Source organism: Protopterus annectens, chromosome 8.part0 (genome assembly GCF_019279795.1).
Source record: "Protopterus annectens isolate FY-2018-M chromosome 8.part0, PAN1.0, whole genome shotgun sequence".
In the NCBI taxonomy this organism is placed as follows: Eukaryota; Metazoa; Chordata; order Ceratodontiformes; family Protopteridae; genus Protopterus; species Protopterus annectens.
The window spans coordinates 1,511,464,090-1,511,483,146 of NC_056741.1; the positions used below are offsets into that span (position 1 = coordinate 1,511,464,090).

Below are 19,057 nucleotides of genomic sequence, written 5' to 3' on the forward strand. Positions count from 1 at the left end.
ATCTGAAACATGGCTAAAACCAACCATTAAAGACAATGAAATCACCCCACCTGGTTACAACATTATTAGACTGGACCGCACATCCAAAAAGGGAGGAGGGGTAGCAATCCTCTATTAAGCAGAGCTACAAGTTAGCACTGTTAATCTTAACCCACCTTTGGACAGTAATGCTGAAATAATTATCTCCAAATTTCAAGTAAACACACGTAAAGCCATAAATATCATTTGTATATATTTTCCTCCAGGAAATAACATTAGTGCACTCTAGTATATCCTTAATCTATTAATCTCCCACAAGAGGCCATAGTCCTAGGAGACTTTAATATCGATTGGAATTCCTGTAGTAATACAAACCCCACCACCTATATTAACCTTTATGGCTTCTCACAAACTATTAACTCTCCTGCCAGAACAAATAGACTCAATAACAAAGAAAATACCTTGGACTGGGTACTTGCTAGTAGTCCTCATCAAACTTATACAGCAAGAACCCTTCCAGATAACCTAAGTGACCATTCACTTACTTATATTATTAGACATAAAACCAACCTAACTTTCCCTAACACTTTCAGAACAGTACGCACCAAAAAGTACTTTAACCCTGAACTTTTCCAAACAGAACTTAAACAATGTAATTGGTCACCATTAAAATCTCTCCCCCTAAATGAAGCAGTACAATACTTCAATTCCACATTCTTAACTATCCTTGACCACTATGGCCCAATACGCTCTATTAGAAATAAAACTAAACCAGCCCCCTGGCTCCCTCAAAATACTAGGGAAAAAAATCCTTCTCAGAAACAAATCGTGGACAAAATGGCGTACTACTTACAATCCTAGAGATCACCAAACCTTTAGGCAACATAGAAATAATACAAAAAAAGCCATCCTGCTAGACAAAAAGAACTTTTACCTCCAATTACAGCAATCCTCCCACAAAGAACCACAAAAATTTTGGACTAGCATTAACAAACCTCTTTACCCAGGCCAATCTGTCACACCCAACCCACAAGGATCTAACCCAGAAAATCCCACACAACCAGCTAATGCCTTCAATTCTTTCTTCACAGACGCTATACAAACTCTTGCTAGCCATCTATCTCCTGACACCTCTAATCTGCCTACTTCTACAAACCCACGCCCAGCATTTTATTTGCAACCTGTGTCTACTTCCTTTATCTGCTCCCTTCTCCAAAAATTAAAACCTACTACCCCTCAGCTGACAAACTCCCAGCAGAATTCCTGCAAAAAGGAGCTAAAGCCATTGCCTATCCCATTTCCATTCTGATAAATAGAACCATAAGTGAAGGAACTATCCCATCTGTCTGGAAAATTTCTCATATCATCCCACTGCATAAAGGGGGGAACTCGAATGACTTCTCTAACTTTCGTCCAATAGCTTTACTAATGCCCTCTAGCAAAAATAATGGAAAAATGCATCCTTAAGCAACTACTTAACCACCTACTCCAAAATAACCTACTTGCCAACTGTCAACATGGATTCAGACCTTACCACAGTACCACCACAGCCCTGCTGTCCTTCGCAAACTGTATTAACAAAAACCGCAACAAAAATATTCTTTCCTCTGCAGTCATCATTGATTTATCTAAGGCTTTTGATATGGTCAACCACCAACTCCTTCTACACATAATTAAATCCCTTTCACTTGATCCTCTATCTATGAATTGGTTCACATCCTACCTAGAAAACTGACAGCAGGCTGTACTCTGGCAAAATAAACTATGTAATCACCTTCCTATCTCCGTCGGTGTCCCACAGGGCTCCATATTACGCCCACTCCTATTTTCCATTTATATTGTTGTTGTTGTGTCTTTCGGCTTATCCCAGTTAGGGGTCGCCACATGTTTGGTAGTGGATTTTTACGTGCCGAGTTACCAGTCCTGACGCACAACTTTCAGCTAAGGCATGCCCATTCACGCATACCTCCACACAGAAGACGCTCTAGCTGAGAATCGAACGCGACAACGTCTTGCTGTGAGGCGACAATGCTACCGCAGCACCACTACCACGGGTCCTATTTTCCATTTATATTAATGATCTTTAAACAGCTATTCCACAAACCAACTGCATTCAATATGCAGATGACTCTACTGTAATCTGTTCTGCCACTTCTCAAACTGAACTTCAGTCTCTTGCCCAAAAAGCTTTCAATACTGTCGAACAATGATTCTCACACTGCTGCCTCCTCTTAAACCCTAAAAAAACTAAACTGTTACTCTTTACACCAACCCGAAAGTCCACCCCCTTACATTTTACTCTCACATCCAACAATGGTACTCTTATTTGTCCTGACCCAACCACTAAACTCTTAGGAATAACAGTCGACAAGACAACAACCTCAACTTTGATATTCACATAAACACCACAATAAAATTAGTTAACAAAAAACTAGGATCCCTTTACAGAATCAAACCCTTTCTTACACCAGTAGTCAAGACAGCTATAGCCAGAACTCGCTTAATCTCCACTCTACTCTATGCTTCTCCTATATACACCAATCTCTCCAAAAACAACCTCAACAAACTAGCAACATCCTATAATAATATTGCTAGATTTTCTACAGGCTCTCCTTTCAGAACCCATCACTGTTTGAATCTAAAACAACTAGACTGGCTAGAATTTCTTAACCAACTCCAATTTCACCAACTTATAATAACCCACAAGACCCTGTATCAACCCAGCAACACTCCAATACTGTCTAGCCTCATTACCCCTTACAATAATCTCAAGAACCTACGCTCCTCAAATAAACTGCTGATCAGTACGACCAAATCTAACAACTCAGCAGATGACCCCTTGTTCTCTAACTCTGTTGGAAAACTATGGAATCAACTACCATCTGAACTCTCAACTCAGACTTCTCTCTCACTTTTCCAAAAGAATCTAAAACTATTTCTCAACAAACACTGGCTATGCTCCTGTACTAACCCTGACTAACTTTTTCCTTTTACTAATTTTCACCCCACATCCTTCACAATCTTCCCTTAATGTTTCAATTTACTATGTTATTGCATCTAAAACTTATGTATATGTGTATAATGTACCCTCTCTTATACATTACCCTCAACGGAATTAATGCTTGTTATTAATCACTACAGGTATTATAATTTGTACTTAAAATTATTACTTGTATATTTGTAAGAATTACTGTTTTTTTATATATTGATCTGTCATAACTTCTATATTAATTTTGTATGTTTCTTGGAGCTTTTCTCCCCGGGCCTCTACTGAAAATGGACATGTATCCAGCTAGACTAGCCCGGTCAACAAATGTAAAATAATAAATAAGTAAATAAATAAATCTTTAAATATGAATAAACTAACAGACAGAGCTTACATATATATATATATATATATATATATATATATATGTGTGTATATGTATATATATATATATATATATATATATATATATGTATACATGTTTACATCTCAACAGCTAACTACAAAATAGCAGTCAGGCTTGCACATGCTCAGTATTTGTATTCTAGTGCAAGCCCTTGGAAGGCTGCTTAAAGTTATATACACACTTGATCTACATTCTCCGTCTTAAAAAGATTTCCCTTTATGCAAAACAATAGCAGAGATAGGCATGCATTACTGTGTGTACATCAGAAACAAAATACAATATTTGTGTCCAAGTTGCTTCATGTCTATTACAAGGTTTAGAGATTCAACCATATCTCATAACAGTTGAGACTGAATTTAGCAACAGAGACAGTCTGTGGTGCACAACTCTTATTAGGAACTTCTGGATTCGTCATAGGAACAGGAATGTCCTCCAGAATTTCCTCTATAATTAGAACACTGGACAACTCACTCTGAGATAGTCTTTATCACAGGCTATCTGCTGTGGTATAGGCTCGGATACTGGTAGTAAATGTTTGATTCCACCTAAAGATTCCCTCTTCTTTCTTCATAATGTACAGTCTCTGCTCTGGACAAATATTCTTCACGACACTAATGCAATCATAACCTTTGGATGTTTGCATCCTTTACCATCTCTTGTTTTCGTAATGGATCGAGTGGTCTGCTGGTCTTATCATAGTGGGACTTCTGGGATAGTCATTTTTTCAACAAATTGTTTCAGTGATCTGCTCTTCTTGACATATGGAACCAAATATTGACTACTGATTGGTAATGTGGTTTTGATTTGTCTCGACAAGTCTCTGAGCAGGTAAACCAAGATGTTCATCACGAAGAGCCTTTCTGAGATTCAAGGAAACCTCACTATTATCTCATTTTGACTTCTCTAGTAACTGTTTTGCACTTTGCACTGCGCGTTCTGCCAAACTATTTGACTGCAGATACTCTGGACTACTTGTGGCATGAGTCAAGTCCCATTCTTCAGCAAATCTTTTGAACTGTTGGCTGGTAAACTATGTGCCATTGTCTGAAATAACTTTGTGCGGACTACCATGTACAGCAAAATAACGTTTCATCTTAATAATGGTAGTACTGGATGCTAGGTTAGGAAGTGAGTCACTTTGAAATCAGTTGGAGTAAGAGTCTACTAACACCAAATAATGTTGACCATTCCACTCGAAAATGTCTGTGGCTACTGTCAACCAAGGTAGTTCCAGAAGTGCTTCTTTCTGTTGATGAGGCTTTGAACTATTACAAACTGAACAAGGTAAAAGTGATCTCTCAATGTCTTGTGACATAGAAGGCCAAAATACTCTCTCTCTCACACCCTTCTTTTGGTAGACCACGATGCAAGATACTAATGTACTCTCGTTGCAAGGACTTTGGAACAATTACTTTTGGACCTTTCATTATGATACTTTTGTCACACAAAATCTAATCTCTGTAAGGAAAATTAGGTTGCAATTCTTGAGGTAAATTTGATTGCTTTGACGGCCATCCTTGATTAAGTGGTTGATCCTCTGTAAAACTGGATCTGTGGTCGTGTGATCTCTCAGCTCTTCAAGACATGTGGAAGAAAAATTTCTCACTTCCATGACTTCAAAATCATCACTCGAATGAGAACCTTGATTTTCACTCTGTTTAGTGGTATTTCTGGGTGATCTGGATATTGTATCCGCAAAATAAAAAAGTTTGCCTTTCTCGTAGACCAGATTGAAATTATACTTTTGCAATCTCAGTATCCTATGTTGCAGTTTGGCTGGAGCTGAATGCATTAGCTTTCTCAGAATAGTGAATAATGATTACTAAGGATTTTACATCCTGGAAGAAAGAGGTCATTGTCTCCCTCTACTCATCTCTGATTAGGCCAGTCATCGAGTACAATGCCCCATTTGGCATGTAGCTCACTAGACACCTGCAACAACTGGACATGCCACAAAAGTACCTCACAAAGAGGATCCTAGGCCTTAAACACTTGTCCTATATGGACAGACTCAAAAAACTTCCCAACTATTCTCTGTCTCATATCGCCTACCTGGAGGCGATCTCTGCTTGACTTACCCAGCTCTGTTAGAAATGTTGCATCTAAAGAAATCCCAATCCCTCCGCACCACACACTGCAGAGACCTCAGCCTTATTACCACAATCAACAGAACGTGCTGGTTGGACAGGTTCATAACCCAGAGACTGCCCATGCTATGGCATAGACTTCCCATACATGTCAAACAGAGGACCTCACTGGCCCTCTTCAAGAGAAATCTTGATGAGTGGATGGGAAATAGAAATTTCACCCCGGGGATCACTCCAGTTTCTCTACTCGACAGAGGCACTGGAAACTAAGGTTGGGTGGCACAGTGCCAGGGTAATCCTATGGGCTAGGCTTGTAAAGGCTCCAGGGCTATTATCCTAGTATACACCTATGAACCTATGGTCTGTTTCGAACTGGATAGGTTTACCATAAACATAATCATGGAACTTCGAACATGCACACACAACTGCCAAAATCTCTTTCTCAATCTGGGCATACTGCTGTTGAGTTTGGATAAGAATTATCGATGCATAGGCAACAGGTCGAGTCTCTTGTAGAGTAACTGCACCAAGACAAAATTTCAAAGCATCACAGGAGAGTGTTACTGGCTTGTGAACATCATAGTATCTGAGTGTTAGTTCACTAGCAATTCTCTTTCTCAGGACTTTAAATGCTTTTTGGTGTTGCTCTAACCAAGACCAGGATACATCTTTACGTGTCAGCTCTCTGAGTGGCGCTGATAGTTGGCTCAAGTCTGGAATGAACTTGACTAAGTAGTTGACCATGGCAAGAAAATGGTGCAGGGCTTGAACATTGTCTGGAGCTGGCATCTCTAGAATGGCTGATGGCTTTGAAGGATCTGGTCCTTGGCCTGTACTCGTAAATAAATGGCCAACATAAGGAACATCTTGTAGCCTGAATTTGCATTTGTGTGGGCTAAGCTTGAGTCACTTGATGTGACCTTTCTAGAACTTTTCTGAGGTTTCTGTCATGCTCTGCTTCATCATGACCTACTAGTATGTCTAGTATGATAGCACAAGGATACCCATAAAAATTTGCTCCATTGCACGCTGAAAGGCTTAACTTGCAGAATTTATCCCAAATGGCATTCTCAAAAATCTGTACCTGCCAAATGGAGTACTGAAAGTAGTGAGCATTGAGGATTTTTTGTCAAGCTGAGTTTGCCAAAATGAACTCTTTGCATCTAAGAAAAAATAGTGGCATTTGACATCAAGACTGCGATTTCTTCTACTGTGTGCATTGGATGATGAGGCCTTTTTAGTGCTTTGTTCAAATCTCGCAGATCAATACATATTCTGATGTCATCAGAGCTTTTCTTATGAGCTACCGCCATGAAAGATACCATTCAGTTAGCGTTGTGACTGGACAAATCACACATTGTCACACCATTTTATTTAACTCCGCTTTGACTCTGTCCATCATGACTATTAGGGCTGTACATGAGGGCCTAATAACTGGACTGATCTCTGGGTCTAACGTCATGGAGTACACAACTGGAAGTTTGCCTAGTTTGTCTTGGAAAAGATCAGCATATGTAGAAAAAATGTACTGGGCAAAACTAGAATAGTGGTCTTTAAGATAACATGGTGGACTTCCTTATTAAATGAAAACAGTCCCATTTTCAAACCGTCTCTGAGCCCTAATAATGACTGGACGTGCTTCTTGACCACATAAAATAATAAGTCGTAGCTCCTTCCTACAGAGTAACATAAAAGCACTACTGAGCCTTCTGTTTGAATTTCTTCAACTCCATAGGCAACAAGTTTTGCACATTTTGCCAAATCAAGCCTTTCACCTTTACACACACACACACACACACACACACACACACACACACACACACACACACACACACACACACACACACACACACACACACACACACACACACACACACACGTTTCTGCAGACATGACATTGCACTTGGAACCTGTATCAACTTTGATCTCTGTGGGGTTTGCCATTTATCCGAACAGTCCAAAATACTTCATTCTTTCCCCTTAAATCTACTGCATTGACAGTTTCATGAAGCACCGACACACCATCAACATAAATTGCCACTGTCTAACTGATCAACTAATTTCTTAAAATGTTCCCTTTTAATAAAAGAATGCAAGCCTTTTGATTTGCAAAATCTTTTGAAGTGATTCCATTTATTACATTTGTGGCACTGTTGACCAAAAGTTAAACACTTTTCCCTTTTAGATTCATGGCTTTCACCACAGTTGCGACAGTTGGCAATGAAACTAGGTTGGGGCCCATGCTTTGAGTGTGCTGCAGTCTTATGCTCCATTGAGACTGTGCAAAGTCTGGAGTGTGTTAGAAAGTTCTGGGGTTTACCAGTGAGTACTGCAGGGGTTACAGCTCCCATGTGCTTGGGCCCGTTTCCTTTAACAATGTGCTGCATACTATCAGTATGAGCTTTATCACTGTGTCTTTTAGAGCTGCTGTCATTTGTAAGCATATTTGTGTGCTTTTCTGTAAGCTTGTATATCTGACAAATTTCAATGGCCTTATTCAAAGTTAAATCACTGTCACAAAGCAAAATCGTTCTAGCAGCATCATCTTTTATACCACAAATAAGTCTGTCTTTTATCAACTCATCCCTCAAGTCAACAAATCTGCATGTTTTAGCTTTATTTCTCAGGTCAGTTATATATATGCTGCAAACCTTTCACCAGGCTTTTGATCCCTTGTGTAAAATAAGTGCCTTTTCATTGTAACATTTGTCTGGGGGTTACACATTGCTCTAAATTTATGTTTTAACCACTCTGGGTCCTCCCTTGAGTCCGCCTCTGCAGCAATATGACAGTTCCCCACTCCTGTATAGATAGCAGGTGCATACAGAAATGAGCACTCCCTTTCTATGGCTTTTGACCCAATTAAATTAAGTAGAATAAATGCCTTTGTACAATCATCTTTATCAGAAAATGCAGCCTGTATGAAATTGTACTCTTGCTTAAACACTGTCCAGTTCTCAGTAATATTACTGTCAAACACAAGTGCACGGGGCTTTTGAAATCCATCTGCCATGCCCACAAAGTATACATAACAAATTGAAAATATGGCCTTTGTAATTATGTATGAGCAAACTGTTCTGTGAGCTTGTAACAACATTCAGATGTACAATAAAGTCTTCAAAATACTTTATTTGAGAAATATGCCTTGAAGTGGCTGTGCTTTGCAAAATATGTCTTGCAATGGCTGTACATGTTGAAATATGTCTTACTGTAACACTGCACAAACATGCAAACACTTCATACACTTTTTGAAAACTCAGATATCTTTGCGTAATACGAAAATAGATATGCTTTGCGAAATACATATTCTTTGTGAAAACCGTTCCGCCTTATTTTATTCGTTTTATGCAACAAGGACTTTATTTCAGACATTTTCCTTAGTAATTTTAATATTTTTATCAGTATCGTTCATATCTGTGCGAATAGTATATACTTATTTTCATATTATGAGAAAAGAAATAATGCCAAGCAAGTTTTAATACCTGAAATTCGTTTCTGACCTGATGTTCTTCGTTCCACATTGCTGCAGTCCTTACTATTGGGTAGTCCGCTGTCCAGTCGGCCCGAATACCAGAGTATATGGCTGACGTCGGTCAGGGCGCATTAGACTGACGTCAGTACGTCAGGGTACTAATGCGCATGACCGACGTCATATCCTCAGTCTTTTTTGCCGCATGGTCCGATGCAGAAGCAGTTTTGCGAGTGCAGGTTGGCGTTCTGAAATATTTCCGAAACCGGAGTTTCAGACCAAATCAGAGTTGGCTAAGTACGCCCTTGCGCAACATTTTGTTATTTTCTTGCCTCAGTATTTAACCGGATGTCAGAAAAAGTGAATAACTGTATTTCTTGTGGGAAACAGATACCTCATAGGGATTACCATACCTTGTGTATACCTTGTTTAGGGCCTGAGCACGACGTTGTTGGATGCTGCTCTTGTGCTAGGTTTAACAAACGCACTATTAAGAGGAGGTTAGACTGTGCCAGGTTAGTGTTTGGGAAGCGTTGCAATTATAAAATGCCGTCGGATGCTCCGACGCCCGCTTCGTCCAAGAAGCGCAAGGACAAAACAGCGAAGCCTAGGGTTGATGAACCGGCAGTCCTGGACGTCGGTTCTTTAGAAGGCTCAGTGGAGCCAGAGGTATTGCCAGGAGTTTCTTTGGAGTCTCAGGCAGAGACTTTACTGTTACAGGATGTGCCTTCTCAGGAGGTAGGCCAGGCTGAGGGGGCTTCTCAGGTAACTGTTCTTCCCTCTCTTCCCAAGGTAGTTAGAGCCTCTTCTTCTGTTGCCAAAACTTCTTTGAGAGGTAGGCCAAGTTTAGCTTCAGTGGGGGCTTCTCCTAGCACTTCAGGTTCTGTGCCTAAGAAACATATGCTTAAAATGGCAGAAGATTTGATTACTATGATTAGAGGTTCTATGTCCCCTCCTGATAAGAGGCCTAGGGTGGAACCTGAGTTTGAGTGTTTGGAACAGTATTCAGAGGCTTCAGAGTCTTCTGCGGAAGATTTGCAGGAGTTTCCACCTTATTCTGATTCTGATGTGGATGATTCCACTCCTACAGCTTCTCCTCCTGAGGATTTCTCATTTTCAGAGACTCTGCATTCCATGAGAGAACACTTTAAATGGGAAGGCCAAGATTACTCTGATTCCAGGAAAAGGCTTAGGGAATTCTTATTTTACCCCAACATAGGCCCTTAGCGATTCCTCCTGTGTTGAATGTGGTGGAAGATGTTTTTGCAGAGGGTTCCGTGAACCCTGAGTCTTTGCCTCGTGCTCCTGCTAAACCTGATAGGTACTATAGGGTGCCCAAGCTCATAAGTATTTGTTTAAGAGTCCTAGGGCGGATCCAGAAACTGTTTCTCAGGGGCCTAAAGGTGTTAAGGCCTCTGTGGTTAAAAATCCTGTTCCCACTGATAAAGAGGCAAGGGCTTTGGATAGGTGGGGAAAGAAAGTGTATACTTCTTCCACTCTAGCCATGAGAGCGTTGAATTGTCAGTTTCACATGCTAAAATATCAAAATTATCTCCTTTCACAATTGAAATCTAAGGTGGATGCTTTAGCGGAAGGTATTGAGTGTAAAGAGTTGCTGGATTTAGTTCATGTGTCTGAACAAGTAGGTAAGCATTCTTTGCAATGTGGTTTTGATGCTGTACAGGCCTCTTCGAGGGTGGCTGCTACTAGTTCTGTTCTTCGCAGGCATGCCTGGTTGAGGGATCAGAATTTAGCTGAGCATGTTAAGACAAGGATTTTGGATGCTCCTTTACAGTCTGATGTGTTGTTTGGTTCGCCTGTGGAAGCAGTTTTAAAGAAAATGGAGGACAAAGCTAAGTCTATGCAAACTGTTAAAGATTTTTTGCAGGTGCAGCCACCGAAGTTTAGTAGAAATTGGCCTGCTAAGGGGTGGACATATCCTGCTTATGACTCCCAGTCTAGGGGTAGGTCTAGACGTGGTAGGGGCAGAGCTCAAGGTTCTTTTAGGCCTAGAACAGGGAGCTCACCTGCTCAGACTTCTGGTGAGGGCAGGGGTCAGTCCTTTCGTAAACAGACCCAATGACCGGCCTTTTCAGCTGCCAGAAGATTCTCGTCTGGCAGCTCCTTTGGGAGGAAGACTGTCTCTTTTCAAAGAAAATTGGGATTTAATTACTCAAGACAGATGGGTGTTGGATATCATTCACCACGGTTACAGGTTTTATTTCCATACATTGCCCCCTTTCAAAGGCCTGCCAGACGTTCCTCCTCCACAAAGAAAAGAGGCTCACAAGCAAATTTCTCAGTTACTCCAGATGGGGGCCATTCAGCCAGTCCCTGTATCAGAAAGGGGCCTAGGATTTTATTCTCGCCTGTTCCTAGTACCAAAGAAGGGGAACACGTGGAGACCAATTTTGGATTTATCTCTCCTCAACACTTATCTGGACATTCCAAAGTTCAAGATGTTGACGTTACAACAGCTTTTACCTCTGCTGGGCAAAGATCACTGGATGGTAACTTTAGATCTCAAGGAGGCTTATCTTCATGTGCCTATAAGGCTAAGTTGCAGGAAGTATCTGCGGTTTCGAGCTGGAAATTCTCATTATCAGTTCTCTGCATTGCCCTTTGGCTTATCTACTGCGCCCAGAGTATTCACAAAGGTTCTGGCTTCAGTGATAGCTTACTTCAGGCTACAAGGAATTCAAATCTATCCTTACTTGGACGACTGCCTGATTCTGGCTCAAGAAAAAGAAGACCTTCTTCAGCATCTGGAATATGTTATAGCAGTGCTAAGATGCCTAGGGTATTCTGTGAACGAAATAAAGTCCAGTCTAGTACCCTCTCAAGACATGTGCTTTCTGGGTGTGAGACTGAATACAGCAGCCCAGATGGCCTTTTTAACCCCGGACAAACAAAAGAGTCTATCACATTACTTCCATCAACTATCTCATCAGTCCGTGCTGACTGCAAGGACAGTCCTTCAAGCATTAGGGTTCATGGCATCTTGTATTCTGGTGCTTCCCAATGCCAAACTGCATATGAGGAAGCTACAATGGTATCTCAAAATGTATGGACACAGCACTGCCAGGATTTGGACACTGTCATTCAAATAATACCTTGCCTTCAAAAGGAATTTGTGGTGGGCTCAGGAATGTCACCTAAACAAGGGACTCTCTGCGACCCGGCCAGAGGCGAGTCAGATTTTAACGACAGATGCCTCGGACATTGCTTGGGGAGCTCATCTAAATGGAAAGTGGATACAAGACAAGTGGCCTGCCAGACTACAGCATCTACATATCAACATGAAGGAGATGTTAGCAGTCCAGTTTGCATTAATGGCTTTCAAGGAGTTACTTCTTCCAGGGCAGGTGTTGATTCTAACAGACAACACAACTGTCATGTGGTACATCAACAAACAAGGGGGAACACATTCTTACCCATTGTGCAGGCAAGCAATGATTTTATGGGAGACTGCGCTCAGCTTGCAACTAACTCTTCAGGCAAGGTTTCTGCCGGGAGCACAGAACTCCTTAGCAGATGTGTTAAGCAGACAAATCATGGATCCCCACGAGTGGAAACTGGATCTTCATGTATTTCAAAGGTTGACAGTGTCCTGGGGAACTCCAGACATAGATCTGTTCGCTTCTCCAGTAAACCACCAGCTGCCAAAGTTTTGCACAAAGAGGTTACATCACACAGCTTGGAAAGTGGATGCTCTCTCTTTCAGTTGGGAAAATCTTCATGTGTATGCGTTTCCACCTCTTCCTCTTCTTCCAAAGGTGCTTCTAAAGGTCAGACAAGACAAGCCAAGGATGATTTTAATAGCTCCAGATTGGCCTCGGCAGCACTGGTACCCATTACTGAGGAGTCTAGTAAAGAAGCCTCCATGGCCTTTACCCTTGATTCCGCACCTGTTGTCTCAGAGAGAAGGCCACCTGCTCAATGTCAAGCTTCGCTCTCTTCATCTAACAGCCTGGCATATTCTGTTTTGAAACACAGCAGGTCTCAACTTCCTCAACAAGTTTTAAATGTGATTATGGAAGCCAGAAGACCTAGTACAAGGAAAGTGTACGCAGAAAAATGGAAGAGATTTTTATTTTGGAGTGCAGCAAGGAATTTGGAGATTTCTGAGCCTAATTTGAGTGTGGCTCTTCAATATCTTACTGAGTTATTGGACAAAGGTTTGTCCTTCTCTTCCATTAAGATTCATGCTGCAGCAATTTCAGCTCACTATGATTGTGACCCACCATTGTTTTCGCATCCTTTGTTCAAGCAGTTTCTCAGAGGGGCAAAGAATATAAGACCCCCACGTAGAGCTCCTACTCCTGCTTGGGATCTCAATTTTGTGTTGGAAAAACTTACTCTACAACCTTTTGAGCCTACGAGTACTGCTGATTTGAAATATTTGTCATGGAAGACTGCTTTTTTGTTGGCTATTACTTCTGCAAGAAGGGTTTCTGAGTTGCAGGCCCTTATGGCAGTGGAGCCCTTTCTGATTTTCCATAAGGATAGGGTATCATTACGTACTAATCCTTCCTTTATGCCTAAGGTGGTTTCTAGTGTGGCTTTAAACCAAACTATTCATTTGCCCACTTTCTATGCAGATCCCCAAAATAAAGGGGAAAAGATTTTGCACACTTTAGATGTACATAGGCAGTTGCGTTATTATTTAAGCAGGACTAAGGACTTCAGGCAGTCTCAGCAGTTGTTTGTTTCTTTTGCTTTGAGTTCTCAGGGCAAGCCTGTGTCTAAGCAAACTATTTCTAAGTGGATTGGGTGTTGCATTTCATTTTGTTATTCCCATCATGGCAAGGAGATTCCAGCTGGGATTAGGCCTCATTCCACTAGGGCTACTGCCACTTCAACAGCATTTCTAAGGGGGGTGGCATCTAAGGATATTTTGGAGGCAGCTACATGGAGTTCAGTGCATACTTTCTCTAAGCATTATCACCTTCCTCTCTACTCTAAGTCTAGGGCTGGTTTTGCCACAGCTATTTTGCAAGGCATGTTGTCAGCTCCTGCTTCTTTATGATTTGCCAGCCTCCCTTACCTCTGCTTTGGGATTCTACCCAATAGTAAGGACTGCAGCAATGTGGAACGAAGAACATAGTACAGTTTTGTACCTACCATAAATGTAGATGTTCGAGGATCCACATTGCTGCAGTCCAATTTACCCTCCCTCCTTCCCCTCTGTGTTTAGGGGTGGTTGTGTAGGTGAGGTTATATGTTGATATTTTTGTATATATTTCTTTATATATTGTACATATTTTGGTGCAGGTATTTTGGGCCTTGTTTTTTTAGGGTCTTCTGACATCTGGGGCAAGAAAAGACTGAGGATATGACGTCGGTCATGCGCATTAGTACCCTGACGTACTGACGTCAGTCTAATGCGCCCTGACCGACGTCAGCCATATACTCTGGTATTCGGGCCGACTGGACAGCGGACTACCCAATAGTAAGGACTGCAGCAATGTGGATCCTCGAACATCTACATTTATGGTAGGTACAAAACTGTACTTTTTGCAAAGTTTTACCCCTTTTTAAGATGATGCACTTTTGTATATTCCTCCAACAGTAGCCAAGTGCCTCTAAATCGTTTTCGCCAAGCCGTTTCAAACTTTGTGTCCCTTTGGTATGCCGGTTCTGACTTCAGGCCCTTTTAGATGTGCTGGTTTTGACTTCATGTTCTTTAAACATACCACTTCTGGCACAATGTTGCTCGTTCTCTAATACAAATAATGAGAAGGCTTGGGGTTTCATTCAGCATCTTTAAATACGAATGAATTAGCAGACAGCTTACATATGTACATGTTCACATCTCAACAGCAAACTAGAAAATGGCAGTCAGGCTTGCACGTGCTCAGTATGTATACTCTAGTGCATTCCCTTGGATAGCTTCTTAAAGGTGTATAAACACATTTATCTATACTTTGTAAGCGGATGCTGTGGAGGTCACATGCATGGTCTGAGAGGGGAAGGCAGTGCTCACAGTGATGCGAGAGCTCTCATCACCACTAGGGTCATAAATTAAAATCCTGTCATTGCTGGGATTCTAGTAAAGACACAATTTAGCTTCTTGACTGCCTAGATAAAAGCCTTTGGAGGCATAATGGATGGCAGTCATGAGGTAAAAATGATACAGTAAATTTAAAAAAAACTTTAAAAAACAAATACAGGAAGTGGGAGTAAAAAAGATACAATGTTTGCCCACAAAAGCTAATTGAGCAGTTGCAGTGGCAAATGACAAAAGTCTTCTAGACAGAAGAAAAGGAAGGAGACTGTTTTTGACCCTCCTCCATCATCAGATGGAGAGGGGAAGATGACGTTTTCGCTTATACAGACTAGATTGATTTTTTTCCTTTTGGTTTAGATATATTGTGTGACGGACGACAGCCTCTCTCTGGGTTCAGTCCAGAGAATGTTCCTTTATGGAAATCAACTGACTCTGTTGGAAGAGCACTTAAGCAAGGTCTTCTAGACAGTTTCGGAGCCAGATGACTCACTGAGCCAAAGCATCCCTGTCAGATCCGAGACATTAGAGACAGCTCAGAAGTTTTCAAAGCCGTCTCTTCTCTTCAGAACCAAGCTGTCAGCTCGGTTCCGGCCTTCACATCGAGTGGATTGCCTTCTGGGCTCAGAGGCTGATAGAGCACAATCGAGGCTTCTCGGTTCCATTGGCTTCCCCCTCCCCAGAGTGTTCTGTCTTTGAGGTGATGTAGAGGGTGTTCTCTGCTTCCACAGGATGGACGGTTCCTACACTCTCAGGTCTTCCCTGTGGATCATGTGTGTGTCTCAGCGCCTTGACCCCCATCATTCTGTGCCACAGGGACAGCCAACCAAAAGTCTGCAGGTTACCCAGCAGGGTATTAGTCTCTTCTGACAATTCTCTGGAGCACCCCACTGAAGAAGTCTCGAGGAGGCACATGTACCCCCTAAGGAGTTAATCACAGAAGATACTGATTTCTATGAAGGGGAAGGGTCTCCAAGATCACCACCCAAAGACATCTCTTTTGGAAACATCCTTGAAATCCTTAAGCAGAGGGGTGGTTGGTGTACCGATAGCCCTTCTCCAGAGGAATCTGTATTCCTGGAGGACTTTGGGTCTGGCCTGTCTATCTCCTGGGTAACTACACCCTCCAATGATCTCATTGACTTGATCTCTAGGTGGGTGTAGAAGGAGCCTAACACAGTTGAGCCAAACCCCAAAGACCAGATTGGATACTGGCACCACCTGTTGGAATGGAGTTTTGGAGCAAGGGAGTACCTGTAGATGCTACTATGGTCATGGCTGCAGCCACCAAGAAGGAACTTAATAAGCAGAATTCCTCTGTCCACCCCCCTAACAGGGAGTCTAGCGTGTTGGTTTGATTTGGGAAGCATGTGTATGTTTCAGAGACTTTTGGCCTCAGGTCGCTGAACTACGTGGCACACTTCACAAGACTGCAGAGGGACTTGATAAAGGAACTGTCAAAATCCCTTTTTGGGACCATACTGCTGAGCCTCAGACTTCTGTGGCCTAATAGTTGGCAACCCTACAGTCTATTTCTAATTTGTCCATGAGGCTTACCTCTCATACAGCTGAAAGTACCACAAGGGTGGCGGGTTCAGGCATTTAGATCAGGAAGCATGCCTGGATGCACTCGTGTGATTTTACATAGTCCTTCAAGTCCTTGTTCATAAATGCACCCGTTGATAGCAGTTCGTTGTTTGGCCCTAAGGTGAAAGACGCACTCTTCAGGTGCAAGTAAGTGGAAAAGAGCCTCCGTGCAATGGGAGTATGTCTCTCGACCCCTCAAAGGACCTTCTCCAGGGACCGACAAGGAGGATGAAAAATATGGTTCAAGAAGCCCCAGGGTCCTGTCCAAGATCCACATGGAGGTATTTCCTCCAGAGGCACGGGGAGGAACTCGTATGGAAGATGCCATCCATGCAGCAGAGGAGGCCTGCAAAACCAAGGGTCTAGACATTCTTTCTCTGACAGACCGTACCAATGCTCCTGATAGGAGGTCTGATTGTCCCCCTTCTGGAGGCAATTAGGGGTCATTTGTCCCTGCACCAGAGAGCCTGGCTAGACATCAGAAAAGATAGATGGGTGCAGAGGATTATTTAATGAGGTTATACATTCCCTTTTCCCTTCCACCTCCATCTACATGCAAATTTCCCGATGTTCCACCCGATCAGAGGAAACAGCAGCACTAGAAATGCAAAACCTGCTAGAAAAAGAGAGGCATCCAAGAGTTCCCACCAGACCAGATGGAATGTGCAACTTATTCAAGATTCTTTTTAGTGCCAAAGAAAACTGGGGACTGGAGACTGATTTAGAATCTCAGCAACTTGAACAAATAAGTTAGTAGGTGTGTACTAGGCTAATGGCCCTGGAGCCTTTACAAGCCTAGCCCATAGGATTACTCTGGCATTGTGCCACCCGACCTTAGCTCCCAGTGCCTCTGTCGAGAAGAGCCACTGGAGTGATCCCCGGGGTGAATTTTGTATTTCCCATCCACTCATCAAGATTTCTCTTGAAGAGGGCCAATGAGGTGCTCTGTTTGACATGTATGGGAAGTCTATTCCATAGCATGGGCAGTCTCTGGGTTATGAATATATCCCTCCAGCACGTTCTGTTGATTGTGGTAATGAGGTTGAGGTCTCTGGAGCGTGTGGTGTGGAGGGATTGGAATTTCTTTAGATATAGCATTTCTAACAGAGCTGGGTCAGACATGGCTTTGTAAGTCAAGCAGAGATCGCCTCTAAGTAGGCAATGAGAGACAGAGAATAGTTGGAGTTTTTTTGAATCTGTCCATATAGGTTAAGTGTTTAAGGCCTAGGATCATCTTTGTGCGGTACTTTGAGGCCTCTCCAGTTGTTGCAGGTGTCTAGTGTGGTACATGCCAAATGGGGTATTGTACTCGATAATTGGCCTAATGAGGGAAGAGTAGAGGGAGGCAATAACCTTTTTCTTTCTGGATGCAAAACCCTTAGTAATGAGATGTGCCACATAGAAGGACTTTCTTAACACAGTGGCAATGTGGTGGTCAAAAAGAGGTTGCTGTCAAACTCTGTTCCCAGATCTCTTATAACGCCTTCTGTGTTCAGTGGACTACCATTGATGTGGTAATTCATGGGAACTGGGATTTTCCCAAAGTGTCTATGTATGTATGTATGTATATATATATATATATATATATATATATATATATATATATATATATATATATGTGTGTGTGTGTGTTTAGTATGGATCTCATTCAGAAGATCAAAAGGTCAAAAGAATAAAAATCAAAATATCTAAAATTCAAACTATTGAACGTGGAATTTGCCCTTTCTCCAGTGTTATGCAATCTTGGAGTTGGTATATATAGTTAGCATGGGGTTTAGGGGATACAGCCCCCCCCCCACATGAGGGGTGCAGGGGGACTTGCCCCTGCATTAAAATATTTTCTATATTTTGAGTTATAGATATTTTGATTTTCAGTGTTTTGAACTTTCAATCTTCTGACATAGACCCAAATATGTGTAATATATATATATTAAAAAAAAAAAATATATATATATATATATATATATATATATATATATATATATATATATGTATACACACACAGTGGCTATAAAAAGTGCACATACCTCTGTTAAAATGCCAGGTTTTTGTGGTATAAAAAATGAGACCACAATAAATCATTTAAAAACTTATCCCACCTTTAATGTGACCTATAACCTGTACAATTCAATTGAAAAACAAATATGTTAGGGGGAAAAAATAAAAAACATACAATAAGCTGGTTGCATAAGTGTGCACACCCTTAAACTAATACTTGGTTGAAGCACCTTTTGATTTAATTAAAGCATTCAGTCTTCTTGGGTAGGAGTCTATCAGAATGGCACATCTTGACTTGGCAATATTTGCCCACTCTTCCTTGGAAAAGTCCTACAAAGCTGTCGTATTGCGAGGTCATCTCTTGTGCACAGCCATCTTTGGGTCACCCCACAGATTTTCTATTGGATTTAGGTCTGGGCTGTTGCTGGGTCATTGCAAAACTTTAATTTTCTTCTGATGAAGCCATTCTTTTGTTAATTATGGATGTATGCCTGTGCTCATTGTTGTGTTGAAAGGTAGGGTGATACATGCTGTTCTC

The 19,057-nt window shown here is 41.7% G+C and overlaps 1 protein-coding gene across 1 annotated transcript in view; it reads left to right on the forward strand.

The window, feature by feature from the left end:
- Positions 1-19,057, forward strand: part of ARHGAP32 (Rho GTPase activating protein 32) — a 3,207,216-nt gene that overhangs the window by 1,411,333 nt on the left and 1,776,826 nt on the right. The window lies entirely within an intron of this gene.